The 23,565-nt window shown below is 41.9% G+C and overlaps 1 protein-coding gene and 1 pseudogene across 1 annotated transcript in view; one reads left to right on the forward strand and one right to left on the reverse strand.

Moving 5' to 3' along the window:
* sv2ba (synaptic vesicle glycoprotein 2Ba) overlaps positions 1–23,565 on the forward strand; it is a 163,382-nt gene that overhangs the window by 53,310 nt on the left and 86,507 nt on the right. The window lies entirely within an intron of this gene.
* The window catches only part of LOC115378596 (A-kinase anchor protein 13-like), a 121,042-nt pseudogene that overhangs the window by 49,616 nt on the left and 47,861 nt on the right, over positions 1–23,565 (reverse strand).

Here is a 23,565-nt window from a genome sequence, read left to right on the forward strand (position 1 = left end):
TCTGGTGGTGTGGATACCTTGGGGCACTAGAATATAGCTTCTGTCTATAGTATAGAGGCCTGTCTCTGAATACTTATAGTGATTACCAATGATCATCAGGGACATGCCACCATGTTGAAGCAATGACAGCAAACAAAGAGGTCCTAATGTAATTGCCTGTCCCTCCATATGAAAACAAATAAAATGAGATTTTCACAAATGAATGATATTAGAATGTAGCAAAAATGAGGAGAACAATCAGGAAGGAAGTGGTGTTGAGACCTCTTTTTCTTTCACTTCACTGTTAAATAATGGTTCAGTAGTCATGTGAATATTGCAAGAACACTAAGGCCCTGACCTTAGACATAAGCTACTTATTTTGGGATACGTGTAATATTGGTGATCTTATTCTAGTTGTACACTTATTGGAAGTCTCTCCAGAAAGAGCATCAGATAAATCCCTAAAGCAGTCTTTTTCTGGTTCCATTCCTCCAACATGGTGGTATATCCCTTGTAACCCCTAGCAACCACTCTCTAGACAGTCCATGGCAGACCTGTGTTCAAAGAGTCAAACTACAATGAAGTTAGGAAGTGAAACACAGAGAAAAAGAAACAGATGGCAGGTTCCTCATTCCCACTGTACTCCACATTAGTATTGTTGGTGTGTGTGTTCATGTGAATTTGAATTGGGGTGTGTGTCAGTGTGTGTGTGCATGCCCCGAGCTCCCTGCCTTTGTCAGGCAAACAGCAACACAGCTGCTCACAGCAGGAGAAGGAAACACACAGCAAGGACCAGAGGGAGGCAACACCAACAAACTATAACCTACTGACATCTACTGACATCTACCGACTAATACTAGACTGGCTTACACAAGACTGACTAACAAAGGTACCTCATGTCTAGGGCTGGGAAGCAAAATGACCCCAAATATCATGTCAACAACATTCTGCCTATTCTACTGATGTCTGCTAACATCTACTGTCTTACACCAGACTGGTTATCACCATCATCTAATGTCTAAGGCCGGGAACTGAGACAGCCGAAAACACCTAATCTTGATGTGACTCATCAACTTCACAGAATGAATAAATAATATTCTGCTGAGTACTGCTGCACAGGCCTATAGGTGATGAGACAGGACACCGTGTAGGCATAACTAAGTGTGCTGCACTAAGGCTCTGAATTTCATAAATTGCTATTATCATATTTATACTCAGTCTAACCTACAGTACTGGACTCATAACTTAGAGGATGGTACATCCATTATCCAGTGTAAGATTTTTAGGATTTTTATAATCACTCAGATACCATATTCTGCCATTGGGAATTAGGAATTAGGAATAAGAAATAAGAAGAAATGTTTGCAATTTCTTCTGAGACATTTTACACATTCACATTTCACCACAAGGATCAATGGTCAGTTTCCCAAGCCCAATTTCACCACAGGTATCAATTAAGTTTAATCTAACCTAGTGGCTTTCAAAGAGGGGTCCCAGGACTTCCAGGGGTCCCCAGAAAAATGAGGAATAGTTTAATCTTACTGTAATTTAATTCAAAAGAAATTATACATATTGTATAACAGGGATATCAAGGACAAAATCACTTCAAATGGTGGTCTGTGGCTTAAGGGGAATCAACTTGGGAGTCTGGAACATGAAAAAGTTTAAAACCCTGCTTTAAACTAATGTCTAATGCCTTTCATCAAAATTAGTCAGATGTCCTCCCCTCAGTCTCTTTTTCCCTGTCTTACCTCCTCTGGTTCATCTCTGCGTCTCCTCCGTTGTTCTTTCCAGGACCCCAGCTGTGTCGGCGGAGGGGCGACAGGGAGCGAACGCTGGGCCGGAGGAGGCGCCGTGGCACCTCCGTCACTCTGTCTTTGGCTTCGTCCTCTGCTTCCCCTCCTCCTCCCGCCCCTGCCCCTCCACCACCGCCCAGTCCTGCAGCGATGGAAGACCCTGTCTGGCTGCTCTCCTCTGGGCTCCAGCTGCAGCCCAGGCCCTGGCTGCCCTCAGGGCTGGAGCTGGATGGGCAGACACTGGCGGTGTCGTCTGTGGAGGAGCAGGAGACAGAAACTTCGCTGGTGCTGTCTCCTCCTGTCACTGGCACATCACCCTGCAGACATACAGAGAAAAGCAAAAGCCTTGTTTAAACACTTTGCTACCTGGCCTCCTGTTCCAACAGACAATTGATAAAACAGAGAAAACGCATAATACAATGTGCATTAATACTCAGTTCACAAGTGACTGAACTCAACTGAAAGGAAGGCACGCCCCAAGCACAATGGGATATTAAGTAATTAATTATACCTGGGACCAGACAGTCTCTTTATGTGGAAGGTATAGCAGATTTAAGTCTCTGTGAAGTAGCAAACTATATGTAACAGCTGCCATTTTAATCCAAACTGTCTAATGGTAACAGAAGTGTAGATATTTTAACAATTATTCTTTATTTATTGTGTTAATTATTCTTTATTTATTGTTACTATACTTAAATCTGTTCATTATTATTAGTTTCTTTTCTTTTATGTTGTGTGTTGTTATTGTTAAGTACTTTTGTCCTTGTCCTTTAATATAAATGTAAATATATCAACTGGTGTATATTAATAAGAAATTATGATCGTAGTTATTACTATTGCTAATATTGTATTCTTATTATTATTATTATTATTATTATTATTATTGCTATTGTATCATTATTCTTCTTATTATTATTATTATTATATAATGGTTATTGATAGTAGTAATATTTAAGAAGCAGGATAAATCCATCAGGTACTTGTACAGGTACTAGTAGAGGGGGTGGGATTACATAAGTTTCGACTTCTTCCCACTCCTTTTTGAACATACAGTAACTTCATTGTCTGTTGTTATTCATGTTGCTTTGTTTTATTGTTGTTCAAAATAAACTTTTCAAATCAAAAATCAAATCAAGCATAGATAGCCCCAAATGGGAATTGAAGGCCTAACCCCAGCAGTGTTGGTGCCTTGCTGTATCCATTTAAACACAAGATATGGAACTGTAACTCTTGCTGTGCCAGTGCTATGCCTCAACATCTGAGCTATAATGACTGTGATAATCACAGGAAATGTTTTTGTCTGCCAGCAACAGTGCCTAGCAATTCCTAAAAATCCATCACAACATTCACCATTATACTTGCCAACTATGTGTTCAGAGTATGACTCCCAGTGATGGTTGGTTATCTGCATACTAACCTACCAGCCATGGCAAAACAAATTCTAGGCTTCAGTTGATGGCAACTTTCCATCCTTGCCATATGTGGTTTCTAAATATTTGTTTTATTATATCTTGCTATGCTTAGTTTATTTTCTGTTTTCTTTCTTTTTCTTTTACCATTTTACTGCTTTAATATCTTACTTTCACAAAAGCCCTTCTAGGGATTGGCTTTGCAAACTAGCATCAGCAGCTATAAACAATATGATAATTGCATCAAACAACTGATTTCAGCTTATCTATATATAATGTATCTTTCCCTTTCAAATAAACCAAAATTAAAACATACAAAATAAACCATGATCACTTTTACAGATATCTATTCAGCATTCCTTCATTGTAGCATGAATGAACAGAGTGCGGGGAGAGCTACCTCACCCACAGGAACAGGGTTTAATGAAGACCAAATGCCATGGCTTAAGGATAATGAGCCAGAGCCACTTTATAGCAACTCTGACATTAAAACACACACCAATAAATGATGATGGCCTCATGAAAATGAACATTTCCCCCAAAAAATATCTATTAACGTTGTTTACAGTGTTTTTACAATTTCAATCATCATTTAAATTGACTTTAATGCCTGAGGCCTTGTGGGGCTGTTACATGGAGTGCACTGTCTATGTGCACGGTTGACCGTGTACTATGACTGTCAGCACTGTGTGTGTGTGTGTGTGTGTGTGTGTACACTACTTGTTTTAGTTTTTGATGTATCTGTGAACCAGTGGCAAGCAAGCAGTATCTGACGTAAAAATAAATAAATAAATACATAAATAACAATAAAACAAATAACAGGTTACATGAAGCTCAATGCATACAGCAAGGCACTAACACTGCCAGATTTATACTACACTAAACTAAATTTATACACACTATACTACACTAAACTGAGATTCAAATTCTTTCCTACGACTGTCAAAACTTGCTGGCACTCCTTGTATTGTCCTGTTCAACCAACCACACCTATCTGAATCCTCAGTAAGATAAGCAGTGGCAAGAAATAGTACTTGAAAATAATATCTGGCCAAGTCTGACGGGGGGAAAAAATCTTACACATGCACACACACACACACACACACACACACACACACACACACACAGATCTTAGTCACTTTCAGCTAATTCGTAGGTGTGAGTTTTAACTGGGTCCATTGTGCTGCCAGCTGCAGTGCTACAGCAGAGCATAGAGCTGCTTCTGTTGAAGGGCTGGGAATGAAAGATCTGCTTTATACTGTGGACATGACTTCCTCTGAGAGAGCGAGAGCGAGAGAGAGAGAGAGACTGTGAGAAAATGCATGCATGTGTATATACTCAGAGAAGAGAGTGTGTATAACTGTATTTGTGCCTGTGTGTGTGTGTGTGTGTGTGTGTGTGTGTGTGTGTGTGTGTGTGTGTGTGTGTGTGTGTGTGTGTGTGTGTGTGTGTGTGTCCATGGGTGTGTTGAGGTCAAAAGGAGCAGTCTCATGACTTCAGTATTAGACCTACCCGAGAAAGCAAACAGCTGAGTTCTGAACTACATTTTGGGCATTTAGCTAATGCTGGAGTCGTAAGCAGTGAGCAGGTTAAGGGCGAGTGTCTTGCTTAACTTAAGGGTGCATGGACAGGAGCACTGAACTATTGACATATTAGCTGTCTCTGCAGTCAGTGGGATACGACCAATTACCTTTCAGTTACAGTGCGGTCATTCTTCCCACTACACTATCCTGCAGTTCTATATTATTTATCTAACATAACTATGCCATAACCATGAATATTAGTACTGTATCTTACTACAGTCTATGCCAGGAATAGGCAACCATGTTCCACAGAGGGCCAAGAGCCTATTGGTTTATAATCCAGCCAAAGATTTGTCCAAGTGATTTAAATGAAAAGCCAGAGACCCTGACCCTGGCATGGTTGTGGTCCCCTCTAACCTCTTGGATATTAACATCATATTCTCTGAGGCAGCTGGTCTTCCTGCACCAACGTCTGCTCATTGTTTACAACGCAAAGGACATACTGCTCACACCTCTGAGAGCATGTTTCAAGTATTCAACAGAGCATACTGAGAGATACAAGTGTTTCAACTTTAACCAAAGTGCGCCTCGCTTCAAACAGACTTTAAACAGCAGCAGAGTGACAGCAGGGGCCATAGCTTGCACTTCCCCAAGCAGCAGGGCAGATCCACCAGCTTACAAAGATTCTTAGTAGATGTTTGGTATCTCAGCCTTAGGATACTGATAAATAAAAAGCTGAGCACAGACTGACAAAATTGCTACATCATACGATGTACCATATAATCCCTACAGGGCGGTTGCAGTGGCACATACTGTATAAGATACACATGCTAGCACTTCAACATGTGTGTTTGGACCACAGTCAGAAGATAACTTGTTGTAGTGCAAAAATACATAGGACTCTCTTTCAAAACCAAGGAAATACGTTTTCCCTAATTTTTGTTACATTTCTAAATTTATATTTCTAATTTTTTGGTAATGACCAATGCAACCAGTCTTACTGCTGACTATTAAGTGCCTTATTGAAGAGCAGCTCAACCACAGCTGCTGAGTTATTGAGGGAAGACTGAAGTATGTGTCTGTTTACATGTATGTTGTTGCTCACTGATTGTCCAATTTGATACAGAATCTGAACCACTGGTCTCCTCATGGTACTGTTATCAGTCAAGTTCCTTCAACAAATGGTTTTGAGGTAGTGCAGAGTGTGAATTGTGGCGTGTTTCTTGTACCGTGAGTGTTTCTTACCCCAGCTGGTGGGGGGAATCAAACTGGCAACCTTCCAGTCACAAACTCAACTTCCCAACAACTACAAGCAACAAATCAATCAACAGACCTTTCTGAAGACACTGTCATCTCCTGTCTCAATACCGAGGAAGCTCTCTGTGTCACTGCCAGAGTCTCTGTGCGTCGTGGATGGACAGCTGGTGGTACGACTAGTGATGCTGGTCAAACTGGGTGATGCAGACTGGGAAGAGCCTGGAAGATACACAACAACAAGACATAAGCTTTAACACTGAAAAGCAACAACTCTAAAACAGAGAGAGGGTAGGAGTGATGTTAACGAGAAAAGGTTTAGCTGAAAAATCTGAAAAAGCAAGCATGTTAGTTCTAACAGAGATTTCCTGCTGGGACTGCTGGAGGCGCTACAGGAATCACCAAAGTTAACAAGTATTATCATACCAAAAAAAAAAAAAAAAAAACATTCTGGATTTGGATATTTCCCACTCTGGACCTACCTGCTTACCAACCAAACTAAAACATACACACACATGTCTTCTCTGTTTCCAGTCCTTCCTCTAAAACATATAACATCAGTGGAAGGCCCTCTGGGAAGGAATAAGGTTGTGAGAAGTGGTTAAGGACATACCAGATCAATGGCTAACTGTCCTTGCACAACCAAAAAGCAGCACTATTGAAAAACTCAACTCAATGTCTTGCATGTATCTTTCCAAAAATGACACCGCATAGTCCACAGCCCCTGGGGTTGAAGAGTTTTTTCAAGAACTATTTCCTGCTGAAAAACACTGGGAAACTATAAATCTACCCCCCAAGGAGTATAAATTCAAGATGGGTAAATAAAATGTGCTGGTGTTCTGAGTTTTTCACATGTTATGTTTTTGCATTTTGAACACACGAATACAGTGAGGATTAAAGCCTCACTGTATTGGGGTGCCAGGAGACAGAAGATAGCAACAGACTGGACACCTCAGCAAATCACACAGTCAGTCTGGATGGATAGAACTACAGGGAAAAATGCACTGGGGCATGAAACAACACAAGCGGGCAGCTCAACGGCATAATGAGGTGGAGGCTGCAAGAACCAGGAATTTAGGGACACATTTACTGATAAAAGTTAAGATTCAAATCCTTTAAAGAACCAGATAAAACACCAACTACAAAGAATTTTGTTTGGTTACTATGAGAAAGCTTTTAAACATTCGTTTATGTCACATTTTCATTATTAAGCTAACATATAACTGCACAGTATCTTACTTACTCAAAATATAAGATGAATGAAAATTACAACCATATTTTCAGTTTCAGCAACTTAACACTGACGCCTGGTTGCCAGCCTGGTATCCACTTTTAAAAGTTAGTGTTGAGCTCATTAAGCATTTCCATGGTACAAAAACTATTTTAAACCAGGGTTTATACAGTCTGTAAACCTCAGCCTGAAAACCTAACTGTGTGCGCTGGTATCCCTTATACACCAACAACACAAGTAGTTCCCAGTATTTTGCTCAGCACTGCAGCTTGCATTCGAATAACTCATACCGTCTAGTTGCAGGATCGCACCAGACCCACCATGAGTCATTTTTGGGTATGTACCCATGGTTTAATCAGCGCTGTTGCTTTAAGCCCCCTCACTGAATGGGAAGTAATCCACCCAACAGTCCACCCAGAAAACAATCATTCGTTCTGCATACTGTGGTGCTGCAGTCTATTGTACATGTAAGGACATGTACAGATAATATCCCAGGCCAAACTAAAAGAGGAAGACTGTACCCAGCCACAGTCATTTAACAGTGGGGCTTATTTTAGCCAGCAGCCAAGAACAACTGGGTGAGATCATTGACTAAGTTTGTTATTTTGCATCATTTCTGATGTCTATTTCTGCCTGAAAAACGGAAGTTAATCTTTATCCCTGGGGAACATTTTTCATTCCCTGCTTTCATGTGACCTGGGGGATATGGTGCATGTGTGTCTGCAGTCAAAAAGAGCCTAGATCCTGTGTAGTTTAGCAGACAGAGTAAGGCACTAGCACAGCTAGGGTTAGGGGTTCCACTGCTGCTAGAGTCACACCTAACATAAAAATTAAATAAACAAACAAAAATAGGTGGATATGCCTACACTAATGATACCTTAAGATACTGTGGAATAAAACTGCACACCAAATGGCAGATGACAAAGCAGCTGACTGGTTATGGGCTGGGGGTTGCAGTGGGAGTGGCCATGCACTGAGCCAGTCATTACTGCATGCCTTTACACCACAGTAACAAGCAAGCAAACCACAGGGGGTGGGGGGGAATCACAGCCTTCTTGCAGCTAAATAACTGACAGATAACCAACCCCTCACACACATGCCTGTAATTGCATATGCACGTAGGCCGTTTCATGTTGTGATCAATCCAACAAGGAGTACTCTGTTCAACTCATTTAGTCCTGACTGCCTGACTGAAAGGCTGCTGAGTCCCAGGAAGCCAGGGATAATCAACACTTCAAATCATTAAATTCAATAGACATACTGGTGAAGAAACATACTCAACAGATGTATTATTTAACTGCAGTGAAAACCGGTTATAAGTACTGTAGTGTCCTGTAACAGAAAGGTTGCAGGTTTGATCGGTGTAACTGCAAAGCATCCTGTCAAACAGTCCTTGAGCAAGGCAGTAAACCCCATCCTGCTCTCCCACATGTTCATCCCATGTAGGAACACATCAACAACAGGCCTTGTACAGGGGAATGTCTTATTGGCTGTCACCTCATGACCTCATCAAAAGCAAACCGCATTACATTCCAGCTATGTCCCAAGATCAGACAACATACTAATGCGAAACAGTAGCTACAGTGCACTCATCTCCACAGTGTACTGTTTTGGCAGTTAGTATGACATAGATTAAACATACTGCTTGATTTTTTTTGTTTTGTTTTGTTTTGTTTTTGTTTTGTTTAACTAACCAGAAATGATGACGCACGTCATGTGACACACATCATGTGCCCTTCTGCTGCCTCGTAACTGAAGACCGGAGACGGAGTTGGACAACACAGGAGCTACTTCCTTCAGCATTTCTGTAAATAAATAAGGACCACTCCGCCTGCCTTGGCCGCAGAAATTCATTGGGTTGATGCATTTTTTCTTCTACCAATAAAATCAAATGAGGCTTATTTGTTTGAGCAACAAATCTGAAGTAATGTCTTATATCAGCAATGTTGCAGCGCATGTAACTTATACTGTCATTACGTAGATGTTTTTGGTCCAAAATTGTCTTCTGTGTCATACATGAGAGGGATGAATTTTCTTTTTATAACAATGCACCATATGTATATAACATCTGGTCTTATTGAATTTATATTAAATGACAGTGCCATGCCCACAGTATGAACAGCTACTTAAATTAGCTACTTAGATGAGTTCTATTATGCACTCATCGTGGACACTGCCTCTCATTCATTTTGACCCGAGTCAGACCTGTGGCTCAAAGTCAATATCCTCTTTCTTGTAACTTCAAAAGTGAAAAACAGCATACAAGCAAAAATAAAAAAACACTTATCTCAACAGATATTTTAGTTTAGATTTGGTTTTCCTGAGTTCCTCATTTAATTTACGATTGCCCTCTGAGTAGCTCCTCCCTTTTCACAACTCACTGTATTCTGTGAAGACAGTGCGCAGTAACTGCACCCTCAAAATACTTTGCAAATGAGTATGTTGACATTTTTGACTATACTACATTGTCATAATTCTCAAAACTTGGTGACAATGAGTATGTAGTATGGTTTTGGGTCATGGTGTCTGTGTTCAGCACAGCAGACAACACGGTGTTCCAGACATGCAGCCACACGGGTTAAATGTTGACCTGTGACCCTAAGTAAAGCTGTCTGACCTTGACCAGGGCGGTTTTGAAAGTTGACCCATTCACACTGACCTCTGACCACCATTTTCCCCAGTCACTAGTGTACTGTCACCAGAGGAATTACTTGAAGTCACTATAACCAAAATATGCAAGTGTATGTGTATGTGTGTGTGTGTGTGTGTGTGTGTGTGTTTGAGTCGTGAGACGGACAGAACTTAATGCTGGGTGTTTTCTCAGGCTCCACCTCCTAACACCTGTCCACCAAAACTAGCAGGGGACTGTGAGCTTTGACAGCTGTCCTCTCTTGCTCTCTCTCTCCCTCTTTCTATCTCTCTCTCTCTCACACACAGCACAGGTGTTAAGCTCTGCTGAATCAGTGGGTGGTTGGGGTTGTGAACAAACTGCTGTAGTGCTGGAAGGCTCACATGGTGGCCAGTCTGTCTCATTGCTCTCACACACACACACACAAACACACAAACACACACACACACACACACACACACACACACACACACACACACACACAGGTAGACTTTGTATGTGATACACTGTCTACTGCTCATTTGTAATACGAGGGCCAGAGGCCACTGTACTCTGATGGAATAAAAGGATGGAATGTTGATGTCATGTGAAAATATTAGTACATCAATTTTCGATTTTTCATGTTTTAACTTCAACTAAAAGATGAAGTGCCTCTGTGTGGGTTGAGAAATCGCTACGGTACTTGGTCATTTGACACTTATTCATAACCCACTGAAGCATCTATAAAATGCATGGTGGTCAAGCTGAAAACAAGGCTGTTTTCTCAGTTGAAAAGTGGGCATTTTGGAGATATTAGGTTTAAAACTGTCAGCAAGAAAATCATTACAGCAGCGCTAGAATGATCATGGATGACAGAGAAAGTAAGGAAGTGAGAGCCAAGAGGAAAAGGTGAAAACGTGTTTGAAACCTAACTGTGCAGGACAAACCACTCTAAAACACCTTTCAAAGAGAATACGGTACACCGCATTCACTGTAAGTGAAACTACAGTTCCTTAATTCATAGAAATTTCATAAACTCTTGTTTCTTTGTGTTCGAAACTAAAATTCTGCCTTGCACCAAGGGTGTAACCAGGGCGTGTCTCGTTCTATATAAATAAAGGGTACTAAATTGAACAGGACACAGGCTACCCATGATAACTGTGTTATCATGCTTTAACATAAAGCAGCAACGTGACTCCAAATACCAAACAAAAGCCTGGTTGTGTGTGAGTCAGCAAGAGGTTAGATTGGGAAACCAGCACCAGCCTGACCAGTGCTGCCTAAGTGTAGCTGTGGCTGGTAAAGTTAAAAATCTTACACAAACACATGACACAAGAATATGGGATGCTGATCCAAGTCCTTCCTGTGTTGGAGGCAATTCACACCAAGCCTTGTGACTCTTAAGCCTTACTTCTCTATTGCCCATCACCTGTTTACATCTCCAAAAGCAAGTGTTTCCATTCTGCAGACAACAAGACGCTCAAGGTGCTGCTCTTGCCAAGATGATTTTATTTACTCTATTTACTTTGCCAGTCTAGACCTTCATGTAACAGGGCACACAATCACACAAGTGTTCCTACTGCCACTTTAACACCTAACACGCAGGCTTTATTTATTTATTTATTTATTTATGCATGCCCTGAACTACCCCCTAAAAAAGCAAATGGCATGATAAAAAGACCTGTATTTCATAATCTAAAAGATGGTGATTTATGTATAATCATATTACACAGATTAGAGTCACATTGAGATTGCCTCACTGTAATGTGGAGTATGCCCTGATACGCTTGCAGCTATGCACGTCACCTGTTTACAACCTCTGTCAAATGAGGCTGAAGCCGATAATTACCAGGGACTGTTGCAGGCTTTACAACATAGGACTGAAATGCCAGTTAACCAGTTTACACTGAGCTCAAGTCTTTGACAGTAGTGGGAATATAGCTTAGTGTAAAAAGAGTCGCTGTTGTTGGAGCTGCAGTGTCTCCTCTTTATAAACCCCAGCTTTGTATAGTGCATGCAACACATAATGCGGCATATACTGACATCACACTTGTACGCAGTTCAAAAACTGCTGAGGGGGCGCATCCCACAACATGGTCTGAACACTGGCCACTAACCTCAAGCTGAGCAGAGTCTCAGCACGCGTCAACCCTGATCCTGACCAGAATGGTTTTGCAGGTCAACTTACTGCCATCACTTTACACTTTCACATGGATGATCAACCCCTCTGAGTTCCCTCATCCGCATCTGCTTTACCAGCCACTTCATCTGGGAACTAAGCATCATTTGGAGTCCCATTCAATTAATTTCTCTTCTGCGAGGTGGTCAAATAACTAAAGTAGCTGGTTGCTTTTGAGATTCACTAGCCAGTGTGAACATTTTCCTGCCATGGCTGCTTCTGATTGCTACCTGTTACCACATAGCGTGACTAAAAACTACCAGAGAGGTTGGTGGCCAAGTTAGAGGGGGTGAGAGAGAGATTTACACTTCAAAGGAAGTGAAGTTGACTCATCCCAGCTGCTACATTCCCTCCTGCACTTCCATCAGTTACTGTGTTTACATGCACTTTAGTAATCAGGCTTTTCGTCACAAACAGGGAATCATCTGATTTTTGAAATACCATGGAATGAGAGAGCTGAACGTCTGGTCTTTTTACATGTGAGCATGTGATGATAAAGACAACAGATAAGTAAAACTGACATGATAAATACAACTAACACACACTGTACAACACTTTCTGTTCCACATGGTAAGTGAAGAGTGGCTAAGAATTTTATTTCAGTGTTATCTGATGAAATTATAAGGCAATGGAAAACACTGCGTGCTTCGACCCTCTGCTCAGGGGAAATCCCCACAAGAGGCTGGCTGATGGGTGCCAGCTGCAAGTCGACTGAGGAACCACTGACAGTGGTGGTTAACAGTCCGGGGTGTCAGCGGTGGGGTACAAACCCGATTATTGGAGTAGGGCATGTACATGGGGGTTTTGTGTAATCAGAGTAAGATAACAAAAGTAAACATGCTACCTGATTTCCTTCAGTACTCACAATAAACTGGTCTCTTGCGTGCATGTAAACAAAGTGTCTTGCTCTTTCTTTCAATATCTTCTTTCTTTCTTTCTTTTTTCTTTCCCCATTTTGCCTTTCCTTCCTTTCTGCCCTCCTTCCTTCTCTTGTTCCTTTGTTATTTGTTCCTTTTCTTCTCCTTCCTCCTTGTCATCTCATCCTTTCAAACTATTTCTCTCCTCCTCTGTTTGACAGACTGGTGTTTCATCTGTTTTCCACTACAGATAAAAGGAGGTTTGTTCTCAGCCTGATCCAGCTCATCTCATTGATCTGTTTCTCTTTTTTATTGAGACTGGTTTCTCTGTAGACTGACTCATTCTGTGGAGGTCAAAGGACCCTTTCTTCTCTTCTTGTTGTAGCTGTTGACTGGCCTTAGACAGATATCTGTTTAATATTGGCCTTTGACAAAACAAACAAACTAACAAACTAACAAACAAAAAAACTGGCAATGAGCCAGTTACATCATTCACATCTTGTATGATGGAATAAGTTGTACAGGAATGATCACCTCTAGTTGTAGAGATCACCTACTCTTGTTCAATATAAATAAAGAGACTTTTCCCCCAAACATGAATCAAATTCTAGGTGAAACACTGAATTCTTGGAATTTTTGGCATGAAACAAAGATATTGGTCAAAAAAGATATTGGCACATGGCATCGGCTATTGGCCGCTTCCCTGGTCTTTAAGTTTCATATTGATCAGATCCTAGTGCTGTTTCCAACCACCAAGCGATGATTTATACATATTTGGTTGGTCTTAATTTCCTCTTTTGAGTAGAAAGTCAGCACACAATCATTCTTCAACAACCTTATGTTTTTGAAGCCCACAAGAGAAAAACAGATTCTGAGGCTCCTCTTACCAATTTCATCCAGTGGTGCAAATGCTTTTGCTGTGTGTTGGTATCACCTTGCAACACTTTCCTCTCTAAGAGACATCTTGAAATCACCAAGTCAAACCTCAGTCTGGTTTCACTTCAATCAAATGGCCAAAAGATGTTTGTCACTAACGGGAATGAACTGTACATTTGCAGCGTGGCAACACAATTCATATTCATTATAAATAAAAATTGCAATACTGTGCACAAACAAATATGGAAAACAAAGAGACTAAGAGCTTCAAGAGAGAAGGGTTCAACAGGTTGGTGAATAATAATAACTTCATCAGCAATTCAGAATGTCCACTTCCTGAAACCAATGAGCTGAAACAAATGATCCATTTTTTATCCTGTCCAGTCTGGTCGAGTAGAGTCAGATCAGTAGTGGATAGCGGTGTGTCTTACCTGTGAGCTGAGTGTTGCTGGGCTGAAGGAAGGACGCCTCCTTGTCTCGATGGATCTGCAGAGAAACAGGAAGACACTGAATTAGCCTCAGCTTCATGTGACTGTCACCCACACAGAAAAACAGCCGTGATGCAGAGCAGCACTGCAGTTGGGAAGCATTACCCAGTACACAGGGTGGGAGGTAATTAGCACACACTTTATAACTGCAGGCTTAATGAAAGAGATTATTAATCTAGTTTAGTTGCTACACTGTGGCTCATCTCCAAGAGGAACTACTTGGAAAGATCATACTTTGCTCACATTTCAGCCTTCAGAGTCCCTGTGACACTGACACACACACACACACACACACACACACACACACACACACACACACACACACACACACACACACACACACACACACACACACACACACACACACACACACACACACACACACACACACACACACACACACAGTGCCTGTCAGAGCTCTGTGGTTGGCTGTAAACACACGACGCTGGGCCTCTCCTTCCTCTGTGGTCTGACTGTCTACACAACAGCTGTGTGTGTGTGTCTTTGTGTGTGTATGAGTGTGTGAGACAGAGGCAGTGGGGGGGCAAAAAGACCTTGTTTTAGCTACAAAAGCTACAGCCACCCGCCTCCTCTCAGTCAACACAAAGGATTCAACAGTTTGGCCCAAGATGGTCAGATCTGACTGACAGCTCTGAGTGTGTATCTGTCAGAGACTCAGAGAAGCTCACTGTGTTTCAATAAACTCTATCGACAAAATGTGGATAAAGAGCGCAAGCTTTTGAAATAAGATCTGACTTTGAATGTGTCATTCACACCAACAGATTATTAATCTATTAACAAATTCAGATTGCAACAACCAAACTCCCATTGGAGATGGGTATTGGGTAAATGCCTGTTGACTGAGGACATGGTGCTTTTTTTTTTGGCTGTTGTTTGTTTGTTTGTTTGTTTTCTTTTAGTTAAGTGATTTCTGGCAACGGAACTGAGCAGAAGCTGCAGCAGAGCTAACGGAGCTAGCCGAGTTTACATGATGCTCAGCGACAAGAGCTGCACTCTGTCATTTCATTTATGCAACATTTACTCTTTTATCAGAAGTTAAACATTTGGTGAATGTTTTGATTATGACAGTGGAAAATGTGGCATTTTATTCCAGCCATGGTAGCCAAAATAATGGCCAGCATTTTTATACAGCACATGACCCCAAATATGATGGGATGTTAAGTGCTTAATGATCTAAGCAAAGGCATTAAATCATCTTTTCATTTTCTTAAGTGTCCCCCTTATTTTGACATTAACTGCACCACCATAAATACAGAATATTATGAGTTCAAGTTCAGCAGGACCTGGGATGAGGTGTGTGAATTTCAGAGTTTCCGGGAATTTGCAGTCCTTGAGTTGTAGTTAAATCCCACGGAGACACCGTCTTTTCAGCCACTAAATGGGTACTTCAGCACTTCCCTAATCAGCAGGTCTGGACACTGCTCTGGTCCATTAGCAAAATAAACCCGGCGTCCGCAAAGCTGAAAGGTTTTTAAATAAAACCCGGGATATCAGCGGGATGTTTCACTGCATGTTTCACTTCTTCTGACTAAATCAGAAGGGGAAGCAAAACAGCAGAGGTAAGACCGGGAACATTAGAGTAAGAAAATACAGAATCTAAGTATGAAAACAGGAAAGGAAGTCAAAATTCGAGACTATACTGTAACTCCATCAGTGAGAAAACAGAGAACAGGGAGAGAAGTAGCAGGAAAAAAACAAGGGGATTTAAAAAAAAATAAAAATCACAGACACAGAAAGATGAGTGAGTCCCAGCTGAACAGGGAAAATCTCCCAGAATGCTTAAGAGGCACAGGGTGAGGGGGTTTGGACAGTTTTAAAGCAATTAACCCTCAACAGTCACACAGCACTCTATTGACAGGACTACTGAGACCCAGAGAGAGGAAACACTGAGCTCTGTTGTGCTGTCCCGGCCTGGGCGTTGTGTGTGTGTGTGTGTGTGTATGTGTGTGTGTGTGTGTGTGTATCACAGTAACCATGACACTCCCACCATGCACATTCACTCATAAAAATACACAGGCAGGCACATACACAGACATATACACACTAGCGTCGCGCACATGCACCGACACACAAGCCATGACACACACATGCACGCACACACTGAGTTGTCTTTTCCCACAGCTGTGTTCAGATATCAAACAGAGCCCACTGTGAGAGAACAAACGTGCTGACGAGAAAAGATTAGCTGGTCACGTAGTGCGCAGGCACATGCACACGCACGCACACACCCACACACACACACACACACACACACACACAGACAGTCGGGCACACACAGAGACATTTTAAATCAGAAGTTACTGGTAAACATCGCCAATGATTGCAGCTAAATTAAAGAGGCTAGAGAGCTTTACTTTAAACTGACTATAACAGAGACCTTAAGAAGAAAGGATACACAGTTACAAAAATAATAATATAAAAACAATAACAATAATGAAGTATGTCTTAACAGTGTGTTGGTCAATCAGAGGCCACCATTACAGCATCATTCTTTATCTATATTTCTTTATTGTTTCCCTTGTTGTGGCAGTTTGCTGACATTTATAGGTCACTGATAAGAAGTATGGAAGTAGTTAGTCTGGAAAACAGAGGCTTCTCCAATCTCTGTGTCACAGCATCAACTTCTCCCTCTCCTCATCTGTTGCCCTGCCCTCTCTCTCTTACCCTCTTTCTAACTCTCTCTCTCTGCCCTTAATCAGTCAAATGATGCTCCTTGAATGGCCCTCGGTCAATCAGTCAGGTTAGGGGTCAGCGAAAGCTACAGAACAGCATCCCGGAGCTGGAAGAGATTCAAGGTGGGTTCACAACTATAGTTTGTTTGCTTTGGTCCAGTTCAGACATGAAGGTACATCTTGGCTGCATTTCACACAGCCCTGTGGTAAGTGAACCAAAACTTGTAAACAAACGACACATGGTTGAACAGGTTCTTCATCTACTGGACAGAAATATTATGAGGGAAACTGCGGTCACAGACAACAGCGTATTGCAACAACAGAGCAATGCTGGAACAATGGAGCAACAATAACATAACAACATAGGCCTCAGTATTTTTAGGTGTTTTACATGCAATCGTTAGAAACTGCCATCAGCACATACTTCCAGAAGAGTCCTTTCCCCAGTATTTGCAGGTGTGAAAGCACCCAGACAATTTATTGTTCAGTTATTTTTGTGAAGTCTCTTCAAGCAAGGTCAACACCAGAATAAGCTTCAATTCCGCTGCCACTAACATTACAAGCAACCAACAGTAAGGACGTCAAGGATCAGCGGTCACAGCACCATAAGAAGAGGAGGGACAAGAGACGAGAAAGAAATGCAGCACAGTAGGGATAGGCATAAGAGCTCAGGGGACCAGGAGTAGCAAGTAGCCTGTATGTTTTGTCCAGTTGGAATTTGAACAGTTAGCGAGTCAGTCGATCAACCATTCAGCCAGGCAGCCAGTCAGTCATCAAGTTACTGAAGAACCAGTCCCTCTCCTAAAAGCTGGCAGCCCAGATATGAACAGCCCAGTGCATATTTGTAGTGTCGGGGGAATCTAAACTGTACCCAATAAAAACACATATGGTTTAAAAATAAAGAGGAGGGCCAGTATATACACTGGAAGAGGAAGGCCTTGGACCACCGCCATGTTTCTAAGTCGGCAGGCAGCCACAGAGGCACAACAGCAAAGAAGAATGCCATGGCTGATGGAATGATTGTTTCCAGCTAGGCTGTATGTGCAGTTTGATTCCTGAGGGTTGCCCACAGCGGCTGGCAGGCACACCTGAGGGCAAAGCTATTCACAACTGCAGCTTGGAAGTGCACTGCATTCATCTTACCAGCTGACTGAAAGAGGTTAAAAACAAACATGACACTGTGAGATGCAATAAATCCACCACTTTGCCTGATTTCTCCCCGTCACCACATCACTAATTGTGATCATAATAATGATTTGCCGTTCTATTCCTCCCAGTAGGGACATCCTGTTTCCCCTACCTCCCTCACTAGAAGGTTAGAGGTCAAGGTCAGCAACATACTAACAGTCCTAGAGCTGGTAATGATTTAGTGTCTTGCTCAAGGGCACTTGAGCAGTGTGGATGTTTGAACTTGTGTCCTCTCGAAACATAAGACGACACTGATTCTCTGATCCAGATAGACTTGCAATGAGGTCAACAGTAAAATAACTTTGAAATCCTTGATCACCGACACTTTAAGCAGCCACTGTAAGGATATCAAGGGTCAGAGGTCACAGTACCCACAAAATCGATGGAGAAAATATTCCTGTGACTGAGTATGTCCGAGGACTATGCAGAAGCATGGACAAGAGAGAAAATAGGCATGCAGGAAAAAAAAAACAAAAGTAAAAATATTTTATTCCCCCACCCTGCAGAATTCCTCACAAAGTGTTATTTTCACGTGTCTCAGTTAGGTTTTGTATTTAGTTATTAAGTAAGACTGATTCATCCGCCGCTAGCAGTTAGCAGACTGATTCCTGTACAGTTATGGTGCTTGATGAGCAAAATGATGACGTGTTTTGTGACTCCAGGCCAGGATGGATGCTGGGATGTGAAAAGCTGGTTGGAATGAAGTCATTTGGCCAAATGCCTGTTTCCATCTGAGGCCAGAGGAAACCGTTAGCTCTGCCGCTTTTTCCCACACCGTCACCACTCTCTCTCTTCCCCTCTCTCTCTCTCTCTTTGTCTGTCTGTCTCTATCTCTCACTCTCTGTCTGTCTGTCTGTCTGTCTGTCTCTCTCTATCCCCCCTCTTAAACATACAACACACACAGACCCACACAAAGCCCTACACACACACACACAATGTCACTCTCAGTCTTGCCCATAGGCTGAACAGGGGAGCTGACATCAGGAACAAGTTTAGAAAATGACGATGAACAACAGAGGTGTTACAATGTTACAGAAACCAGAAAGATCCACTTGATAGATATTTACCTCTCAGTTCACTACCCACTAGCCACTGATCCACTATGTTCTATCCCACTACCTCTCACTAACTCCTAATCTACGAACTGCCTCTACCACTTAATCTAATACCTCCCACCTACTCCTAATCTACCAGTACATCCCACTACCTCCCAGTAACTCCTAATACACTGCCTTCCACTAACTCCTAATCCACTACCTTCATCTACCACTTAATAAACTACTTCCCACTAACTCCTACTCCACTACCTCCCACTACTTCCTAATCCACTACATTCCACTACATCTAGTAACTCCTAACACACTCCTCCCAACTATTCCATACTCCTAATCTACTACTGCCTAGTGACCTCTAATCCATTAAATCCCACTACCTCATAATTCACTACTCCACCCACCAAATCTAATATATCCCACTACCTCCCCGTAACTCGTCATCCACTTCATCCTCTTGCCTCCTAATCCACAAACAACAGAGAGTGTCTGGATGAGATGCAGGAAAACCACATTTTACGTCTAAATTCAGAAAAAAAGAGATTCTCCTGGACTGGTTAAAAGACAGAACAAAGTCAAACAACAGCACACAGAAATGACTAGAGAGAGGAAGAAAATGAGCTATCATGCAGGTGGCATCCTAGCCCGGAGAGATGTATCTCTGATAGCACTCAACTGCACAAATTATTAAATTACGGAAAATACTCAAAAGATGCAGTATCTCCCAATCCACAGGATCTGACTGAACTGTCTCCTGCTAATTATCTGCGAGCGTGTACCTTAAAACTTGGTGTGGTTTGTGATTGGGAACATTAAGTAGAAACTTGTCGTTACTGACATTTGTTTGAACTAGAACAACAGGAAGTGTGGAGTCCCAAAACCAGAGTGTTCTATATAGTGCAAGAGGTAAGTCCCATGAATGATGGTTGTTTATGCGTATGGCATAAAAAACCATGTTTCCTTTGAGCATGAACCTTTTCGAGAAACCCACACTGTTTAAATGTGTCTTTATTTATGTATTTTTTTTAACAAATGAGAGGGTTCTTTGCAGCTCTTTATATTACCACTATCCTAATTCAAGGACCCTGGAAGGACCTTCTCCTTCCTGACTGAAGTGTCAGATGATCTTGGTTAATTACTCAATAATTACTCTAATTAAACTGGCTGAGCTTCATTAACTTTGATGCACAAGCCTTCAATGGAGGAGAAGGTGGATGGTGCAGGGAGTGCAGGGATTCGTATCTGGTGTTGCTTACAACATATCCAAGAAGCGTAAATGCAGAAACCACACTCCACCCCAAAATAATCATTGCTCTCCGTCTGGAGGACCATCAACAACCATGCAATCATCTCCCAGCGTGCAACACAGCAAAGCCCGTCACAACATTCCAGACAGACTGCTACAGTTTTGCCAAAGCATTTTTGCACGTTTGTGACAACTTCGACTAGCCTATGTTTATGTTCTACTTGAGGAAACTGTTTACGATGGACACATTTTGAGAATAAAACTCACTTCTAGCAAGGTAGAAATAAAAATGTACAAGTGATCAGGCCTTTGCCATGAGGACTCTTTGGAAAGAGGTTCCTGAGAGACTTAATCTGCTAAATTACCTCTTAAAATCCACTTGTATAGACTTGATTTTATGTTATGATATTTTACTATTTGCCTTTACTTCTCTTTTATGATTCACTTTTATGCCTCCTGTCTTGCTTTTATATTTTCTTCCTTGCTCACTGCTTTTGCGAACAGTTGTTGCAACTTCATGACCGTGCTTGGAAAAGTTTCATGTAAATTATTAGTTGTACTAGCAGTATAATCTTACTGAACAACTTTTAAAGTCTGAGTGAGTAGCCTACCTTAATCAAAACCACATCCACAGCTCTCTCTCCCTTGGCACAGAGACTGTACCTCCGCTTGTGTCGTTCGTACATTTCCCCCAAAATATCCAGAGCAGATATAGCAAACAGAAGGTTAAAATCCAGCAGGAAACTCTGGTGAGAAGAAGTGAGGCTGTCTGCTCAGCTTCACATCTGGCTGCAGAACCAACCCTCTTCCAGGCTCTGATTTCTACTCCCTCCCTCCTTCATCTCTTCCCTCCCTCCCTCTCCTCTTCTGCCCTCCCTTCTTCTTCTCTTCTCTCGCCACTTAACTTTTCTCCTGACTCTCCCTGACTCTTACACCCCCTCCCTCTCCCTCTCTCTCTCTCTCTCTCCCCCCTCCCTCTTTCTCCCTCTCCCTCTCCCTCTCTGAATCAGTGTTATGATCTCAACTAGTGTTCAGCCAATGGGATTCCAGGATTCTCTGTGACAGACAGATAGCCACAGTACTACACTGGTACAATACTCCAATAACACAGTAGGGAAGTATGAGCATAGTCACTGCATAAATTCAGCAGCAGCTGCAGTAACCTCAATGTGGACAACAGTTACAGCAGTTGCGGGTTCAAATGCCACTTCTGACCACCACTGTTAATACTGGTTTAGTCAGCAGCTTCCCTATAATTGCAGACACTCTGTAAAGCAGTGGTTTTTAACCATGCACTGTAGGTTTTCATCCCAACCAAAGGCTACAAAAACTAATTTCATCCATTAACACAGCTCCAACAGGAGAGGAGGAGCTAACCAGTGAAATCAGTTGCCATCGTGATTGCTTGGAGCATAAATTAAGATAATTTTAAATGTGTTCATCCACTCAAAGGTTAACTCGCTCACACTCTAACTTGTCTAAAAGCAAAAACACATTGGTGATGGTTCACCTCTGAGGATGGCTGCTGTGGGAAAAGGAAGCTGCACAAACAGACAGGCTGTTAAGCATTGCACTTATCAGATAAAATAAAATGGTCTGGCAGATTTAATTTAAAATGTAACATGGTGTCAACAGTGCCAAGAGCCTAGTCAAGCTTACCAACTTGGAGCACTGTAGGAGTAGCATGTGGATGTGTAGTAGTCTTACCTGAGTGGAATAGCACAAGCCAAGCTAAAAGTTTTCAGTGTGAGCTGCAGGGTGAATTTGTTCCGGAGCTGACAGACTGCTATCCAGCTTGTTCAGATACTGTTTGCATGGATAACAATAGTACAATGTTAGCTACTTCATTTTATTGTTTGATTGAATCTCTTGCAGCTTCTTGTTTTTAAGTAGCATGTTTTTGTGGTAAATAATAAATGATATGAATGATATAATTTATTTCATGTTAGTTAAGCAGAACATGTCTATCTTACATGTTTAAGATATCTGTTCAAGAACACTAAATAATCAAAATATTGTGTACAGTTGCAAAAACTGCTGAAAATATTATTTAATTATTTCTCTGTTTTTCTTTTTTTCTTCTAATTCTTCTTCTAGGGAGAATCCCAGAAGCCCTGCCAATTTGGTGTCCCCACTACTTTCCAAATTAAACTTACATCCCTGGAGTCACCTGGTTGAGATTTAGATGCATCCAGGTTCACGTTAGTCCCTTCCGGAGTCGACCTCTGACTTCTGTCTGATGCCTGTCGGGGAAGTGAATCCTGACAGCCTCAAACAAAACAATCCATCCCATCTAAAGCCCGCCTACCAAATCCAGCCATGCTTCAGCCTCAGCCTGACTCCACCCACCAAACCTGCACAGAGGACCAGGTTTTTCTAAAATCAGGGAGACACTCAGGCTGCTGAACCAAACGCACCAAAGTGGTGACTAGAGAGAGAGAAAGAGAGAGAGAAAGAGAGAGTGAGAGAGAGAGAAAGAGAGAGTGAGAGAGAGAGAGAGAGAGAGAGAGAGAGAGAGAGAGAGAGAGAGAGAGAGAGAGAGAGAGAGAGAATTGGAGTTTGATATGCCCTTATAGTTTTCATTGGTGAATATGTACAATGCTACAGTGCCTGTTTTCACACCAAATACCTTGTCAAATGTTCTGTACCCTTTTGGTAACATAGTTTCCGATCAATAATCAAGTATCCTGTATCTGAGTATGAAGCCCATGAACTGGCCCAACAACTTGCCAGCTTATATTGCACCTTCTTTCCATATTTCTAAAAAGGGAAAAACCTATAAAGCACACACATACATGTGTAAGCATTCATATTAAAAGGGGAAAGCTGCAGAGTTGCTCAGTCACATGGCCTGAACTACTGACTAAACAACATACTCTCACACAGGACATAACTACCTCTGTCTCTCTCTCTCTTTGTCTGTCTCTCTCTCTGTCAGTCTCTCTGTCCCTCTGTGTCTCTCTCTCTGTCCCTCTCTCTCTCTCTTTCTCTCTCTCTCTCTCTCTCTCTCTCTCTCTGTCTGTCTCTCTGTCTCTCTCTCTGTCTCTGTCTCTCTCTGTCTGTCTTTCTCTCTCTCTCTCTGTGTCTCTCTCTGTCTGTCTGTCTTTCTCTGTCTGTCTGTCTTTCTCTGTCTGTCTGTCTCTCTCTCTCTCTCTCTCTCTCTGTCTGTCTGTCTGCCCCCCCCCT

This window comes from Myripristis murdjan, chromosome 3, assembly GCF_902150065.1.
Source record: "Myripristis murdjan chromosome 3, fMyrMur1.1, whole genome shotgun sequence".
Lineage (NCBI taxonomy): Eukaryota > Metazoa > Chordata > Actinopteri > Holocentriformes > Holocentridae > Myripristis > Myripristis murdjan.